Source organism: Prionailurus bengalensis, chromosome E2, assembly GCF_016509475.1.
Source record: "Prionailurus bengalensis isolate Pbe53 chromosome E2, Fcat_Pben_1.1_paternal_pri, whole genome shotgun sequence".
In the NCBI taxonomy this organism is placed as follows: Eukaryota; Metazoa; Chordata; class Mammalia; order Carnivora; family Felidae; genus Prionailurus; species Prionailurus bengalensis.
The window spans coordinates 49,310,716-49,318,033 of NC_057352.1; positions in this window are offsets into that span (position 1 = coordinate 49,310,716).

Genomic DNA, 7,318 nt, shown 5'->3' on the forward strand with positions numbered 1-7,318 from the left:
CTCTTAGGGAGGTCTAGGCTGAGGCTCCAGCTGGAACAATGAAATCAGCCAGGCTGTTTTAGAGCACTTCTGGGCAACAGGGCTATCTCTTTCCCTTCAGTTAGCATTTATATTCCAAAAGGAGAATATATTATATTCTTCCAGGAAGAAGCCACTGAGAATCCCACTCTTCTCCAGACCAGAGACCAATAGGAAGGGCACATTGTTCTGAAGCTGTGGGCTATACAGCCTCCTGCCCTGAGTCAGATTCAACTAGACTGGGCAATGATAACATAATGCATTAACATTTTTTTAAATGCATCCTACAACAATCTACTTGAAACAGCTAAGTAAATTCTCACATTACTATTGTTATCGCCATTTTACAAGTAAGGAAATAGAGGTGCAGGGAAGTCAACTTTTTCAAGATATATGGCCTAGTAAGTGGCAAATCTAGGATTTAAATTCAGGGCAACCCAATTTCAGAAAGCACTGGGCAATAAAACCAAAAACTAAGGGCAGAGTGCAGGGCCAGCATTCCTGGGACCCCTTCCTGGGGGTACTTTCTAACTGGCCTTTTGGGCCTGGGTGAGCTTGAACTGTATCTTACATGGAATTGCCTGATCACATGATTATTTTGATTTCATCACTAAACAGTGAGTCCTGTGGGCAGGGACCTTATCTGCTTTGCTCACTGGTGGTTCTCCAGCATCTCACCCAGAGCAAGGGCACAGTAAACAGTTGTTGAATTAGGTAGCGAACGAATCAGTGAATGAACTGGTGATCAATAAGTAACCATCTCTCATGGACACGCCTGCCTCTGTGGCATCATCATTTGTTCTGAGTGAATGGGTGCAGGGATGTTCCCTGCTTGTGCCTGCGATGGGGGTAAGCCTGATAGGATGGTGGCTCTGCTCTGGGAACTTCTCCTTTTCTTTCTGCATGTGGGAAGCAAGGGAGGGGAATGGGAGGAGGGATGCTAGAAGGATTCAGAAAATAACAGGAATAATGGCAGGAGCCAGACTAAGTCTCTTTGGCCCATAAAAGTCTAATGACTATAATAACAAAAAATATGAATGAAAAAATGGGGATAATTTAAAAATTTTTTTAATGTTTTTATTTATTTTTGAAGGAGAGGGAGAGCACGAGCGGGGGAGAAGTAGAGACAGAAGGAGACATAGAATTTGAAGCAGGCTTCAGGCTCTAAGCTGTCAGCACAGAGCCCGATGCAGGGCTCGAACTCACGAACTGTGAGATCATGACCTGAGCCAAAGTTGGACGCTTAACTGACTGAGCCACCCAGGCGAAAATGGGGATAATTTTAAAAGAAAATATGTCAAACATATTCCATGTTTTCATTTGTTGACCCATTAACAAAGCAGATTTCCCTATAAAACACATCCTGCAGACAGCTAGGAAATCAGTGATTGAGTAAAACCACTTCCCACTCTTACTGTACTTAACTATGAGGGAGACAGGCGCTAAGCAAGCGGTCCCAAACTTAGACATATTTATATATGAGGCAAATACAGCCTAGCAGTTAAGAATGTGGCCCTGGAGCCAGACTGCCCAGGTGTGAGGACTGGCTTGCTACTTAGTAGCTGTATGTGGTAGGGCAAATTCCTTAACCTCTCTGTTGTGTCTGTTCCTCATCTGTAAGGTAGGAACAATATTTGTTATGAAGAGTTAATAAGTTAATCCATGCAGACCTTTGTTCTTAAAGATTTTATTTGTTTGTTTATGGTAGGCTCCACACTCAGTATGGAGCCCAGTGTGGGGCTTGAACTCACAACCCTGAGATCAAGACCTGAGCTGAGGTCACGAGTCAGATGCTCAACCGACTTAAAGATTTTAAGTAATCTCTACCCCCAACATGGGGCCCAAACTCACAACTCCAAGAGGCACACGCTCCACTGACTGAGCCAGCCAGGTGCCCCAGTTAATCCAAGTAGACCTTTAAAAGGTTACCTGACACAATGTTCATAAAACAACTACAGGGCATGATGGAAGTTAATGACAGGGGAGTGAGGCATGCCTTCCTGGAGACATGGTTTTTACCACTGAAATAGAAAGGACCAGGAAGGGGCAGAAGAAAGGGAAGGATTGGGAGGGGAGTTCCCAGAAGTATAACCATGGCAGCGGATGCAACTGGTCACAGATTGTTGAGGGAGCAACTTGGGGTGGGGCAAGATTCCCCCTCCAGGATCCTCTCCCCAAGCAGGATATCCCAGTCTCCTATGCTCTGAGGGCGGACTTCCAAGACATCAGGAGTGGAACAGTACATTGGCCCCAGGGAGTGCCCCAGGGTAAAGCAAAAGGAGTGTCCTCTGAGCTCCTTCCATACGGTTCCCTGGCTGCCTGCAGCATTGGAGGGCTCCTGTTTTTAGTTACCCTCTTTTTCCTCATGCTCATCTTAGCCGCAGTGCTGGAGGTGAAAACCTTTCCACCTCAGCCTTAAGTCCTAGCAGTATCTTTTCACTTTTGTTTTGGCTTTAAAGTGGGCTAGGGGAGGAAATATGATTTTGAGAAATTAAAGAGGGAATTTACAGGATCACCATCTTTTCTGAGACGTAGCCCAGCACAAGGGCAGATTTCAGTGATAGTGGAGCAGAAAGTATGAGGGAGAAAGTAAGACAAGTGAGGCAGATTGGGAGAGCCTAGTACAAATCATTTTACACAGTTTGGGCTTATCTTAAGAAATACGGAGTGTGTGTGGGAGGGGATGATCTTAGGCAGGAGAGTGGGCTCAGACTCAAGTATTAGATCATATTGGCTGCCATGTGACAAATGAACTGGAGGAAAACCCAACTGGAGGCAGGAACACCTGCTGGGAAGTTGATTCGGTAGATATGACAATGGTGATCTAGACCAGGGTGAATTCAATAAACACCAATTGAACCATATGAAAGTGCCACTTTTATAGGTCGACAATGGTCAAACAGCGCATTTCATTTGGTTTAACATGATAGAAGATAGAATGGATAGCTGTGGTGGATTAAAAATAGCCACAGATACTTCAAGCTCCTCCCATCAAGAGATCTTTATTTCCCCCCATCTCTGCACTGGCCTTGTGACTGAAGGATGTGACAGAAGTGCACTGGGGAGCTCTGAGCCACGGCTTCAAGGGAACTCACAGCTTCTCCTCTCCTTTCTTGAAATCCAGACCACCTGCCATGCTATGATGGTGAAAGACTGTGGAGGGGCCCAGCTGTGTCAGCTGAGCCCAGACACCAGCCAGGGGCATGCAGCTGCATGAGTGAGCCTGGGAGAGACCAGCAGAGCTACCCAGACTAAGTTGTTTTGAGCCACTGTTTTGGGGCGATGTGTTACATAGCAATGGATGATAGATACAAAAGGACCTTGGGATTATTGGTTGGGGAGCAGGAAGATTCCTGATGAATCCAGATTTCTGGCTTGAGCAATAGACAATTATAGTTCCATTTTGTGAGATCGTTAGAGGGAGAGCCAAAAGCAGAACATGAGTTTTTTGGAGTGATAGTGTTTGGTGGTAGTACAAGATAATGGGTTCAACTTTGGATACGTTGAGTACGGGATTCCTTGAAGATATCCCAAGTGCAAGTGTCCTGTGGGCAGTTGTTTTTTGTAACCCTGGAGCTCACAAATTGGGTCTTGGTATAGATTTTGGAGTTGCCAGCAGAAAGCAAGCTAGAGAAGTGAACAAGATTGCCCACAGGAGAGAAAGAGGAAGAAATGACCCCAAACAGTCCTATGAGGAACCGTCACATGTAAGAAGTAAATAAAAAAGGAGCCTAACCAGGAGACTGAGAAGTGACCAGAGTGAAGGAAGACCAGTGAGTGTGGTGTGTCACTTTAGTCACCAGAAGACTCGTTAAAAGAAGAGATCGTTATGGTGTTAAATGCTGTTGAGCCAGATATAATTAAAAAGTGTTTTCTGAATTAGCAACATGTAGGTCATTGGTGCCCTTGGTGAAGGCTATTCCCAAGGGGCAGTGGAGGCAGAAGGTGGACTGCAGAGAGATAAGGAATGGGACTCAGTGGGTAGAAGCAACTCCTAGATTGTTGGCCACCAGGGAAAAATGTAAGGCTAGAAGATAAAGAATAGAGGGAGTTTGAATTTAAATAGCAGATAGGTATAAACAATTGGAAATATCATGAAGAGTTAATAGATGAACCTTGAAGACATTGTGGTGAAATAAGCGAGTCCCAAAAAGCCAAATACAGTATAACCCTGCTTACATGAAGTACTTAAGAACAGAATCCTAGAAACAGAAAGTAGAATGGTGGTTGTTAGGGGTTAGGGGCAGTGAGTCATGGGGAATTGTTTATTGGGTATGGTTTCAACTTTGCAGGATCCAAAAGAATTATGGAGATAGGTGGTGCTGATGGTTGCACAACGTTATGAGTGTTGTAATACCACTGTACAACTGAAAATAGTTCAGATGGTAAATTTTGTTAGGTGTATTTTACCACTCCACACACAAGGAAAAATTGAGGGGAGAGGGAACCAGCTAATGGGGGTGGGAGAGGTTGAAAATATGAGAGGGTGTAGATGGAGCAGGTCCTTAAACAGTCACAGGAGAGGGAATTTGGTGCACTGGTAGAGAAATTTAGACAATAGGGACTTCTCCCATTGTAACAGGAGGGAGAGGGAAGGATAGGTATGATTGGGGGAAGGTCTGGTGGCAGAGGGCTGAGGGCAGTTTTCTGTTGTTTACTCTTGAGTAGGGAGATAATGGGGTTGGAAGTTTGAGGTGAGTGGAAGTCTTAAAATGGTCACTGGACAGAGTGGAAGAGTTAACTAGAAAGGACCAATGAACCATGAGGTTAGAGGTACTGCTGCTGTTTCTGAAGTTCCCTCCATGGACGTTAAATATGAAATCAGGTGAATCAAACAACGTAGCATAATCCTACTTGCTTTAGAAATTAAAGCAATGCCAGAACACTGGGACCTGTTCTGTTGTTGAACCTGGACTCAAATGACATTGGTTTATCAGGACAATTTTTGTGCAAATTTAGAAGCTGTTGGTGTCTGAGGGGAACAAAGACCAGAGGACAACACACCTAGCACACTTGACCGAATGCCCGACCAGGGCTGATTCAAGATTCAAGTCCTTTCAAGACTAAGCATGGGGATGTGTGCTCTCAGGGATAAGAATGAGACTACTTGGCTTTTCTCCACTTGGACAATTCCAGGATAGTGGAAGCCTATGGATGAGAATAGAACAGTACAGTTAGTTGCAAAGACTCACAAAATGTGTACTGGTACTTCCAGAAGAGTTCCGTCTAAACACCCCACCCCCACCCCCGACACACACAAACACCCCTTCTTATGAGAGAAGCCAACTGTAGTCCTGGGTTATAGATCTGCATGAACAAAAGATCTGCTACCCCTGCCTGAGAGATATCACTAAAGCAGAAATGACATTGATCTGAACCGCTGATCCCCCAAACAGCCACCTATCTCAGACCTCATCTAATGTTTTCCTCCACCTACTCCTATCCCCCATCTTACAACTAGAACTACCATGGAGAAGCCCCTTGCTCCAATGAATACTCAACAGTGGGACAGTTTCTAAGCCAAGGCAGAAGCATCTAGCAACAGGGGCTGGAGAATGAGAAGACATAATGTAGGGGTGTGACAAATATCCTCCAAGCAGATCCCCACTTGGCCTGACTTGCAACTAGGTGTTTGAAGCTATTCTGGGAAAGCCCTGTCCCAGATTCAGGATTAGGAAGGCAAGGGACTGGAGCCTCCTAGCATCAGCCCCTCAGGTTCCCTCAGCTCATTTTTAGGAGATGCTACAATCTGAGTCAATCAACAGAATGAAGAACATTTATTCTCAAGCAAAAAAAAAAAAAAAAAGGCAAAATTAGGTAAAACTACAGGGAGTTCCTAAGAACCTGACATCTATGTCTAAGACCAAGAAAAACCTGAAGACCCCTGAAATCTACAAGTTGATGAAGAGGGGCCAAGTCCCTGCTTGCAAAGGCGACAGGCCTGAAATCCTACATGCTGTGTATGAGACTCAACCCTGATGCATCTGTTCTTTCCAGACCTTCCCTTTGGGTTTCTCCCCAGAGTTATTTTGTACAGTGGATCTTTTAGAGCCACAATCCTTTTTGGAATAACAAGTAGGCATGAAACCCTATCATTCTTCCTCTGTGATATCCCTCCAGTCCCATTTCTTCTTTTGTGCTTTTTCAGTACAATCAATGGTATCCTGGCACTTGCTGTGTGATGGGACCGATGAAATCCTCTTCAAACTGTGTTCTCAGATGCCCACCTTTTCCAGCTCCAATGTATCCTACGTACATGTGCTGGACACTCCTCCCAACCCCATCAATTTCATAACTGCCTTTCTGTGATTTCACAACCTTTAATTCACTACTAAACTCAAATACTGTTCAATCAAGTTTTCATTTTGTATCAAGACTTTTCTCTGCTTATGTGGCAAGTCTGCTGTCCATACTGTCTTTCCAGTATGCTAGGTTTATTCTGGAGAAACTTAGTTTTAATATTACTTTCCCCTGCCTAGGGCACTCTGTCACTTTTCTCTCAGAAGCAAACCCCACTCCTTTATGAAATCTTCTCTGGCCTCAGAATTCCTTACCTTCTGAATACTAATGACACTGAAACTGCCTTCATGTTAAATAATAAACAAGATGGAACAAAGGGAGAATACCTGCTTCCAATACCTATTTGTATTTCTTCCCTAGGACGAGAAAAATTTATGTAAGGACTTTGTATTGGCTGCTGCTTTCTTTCTAATTAGGTAGCCAGTGTTCCCTGGTTTACCAGCAGGAAAAAAAGGAATGTGAGGAGCCCTCTGGCAACTGAGTAGGGCCCTTGGCCTATGGAGACATTGCAACTGTTTGTGCTGGAGCAGTGTCAACTCTGAAATGGAACAGTAGTATCAGGTGATGACTAGCCTATGAAATCATAGTTGTCTCCACTTAGACATGATCATTAATACCAGCAACCAAAAACATAATGTCTTCTTATACTCATTAATGTTGTCCTAGTAACGTGTACTTCATAATTAAGTTCAATTAACATCAATAACAAATACATCAACAATTGACTAATTCTTATGCATACAATGAATGACACTTAAAAAAAAAAAAAGCAATAAAATTCATTGTTTATGGATGATGAACATATCCAGAATCTTCCATTGGGCCAAAAATCTCTTTCTGCTAAGGTTGTTTCTCTATTGTAGGACATATCATTCCATACATGAGTACTAAAATGAGTAAAAGAAACTCTGTGGACTGAAGCTTACCATGGGCTCAGTACATTTTCAACAGATCATTGATGGCTCAAGATAGCACATGGTCACAGAGGCAGCTGTTGGCC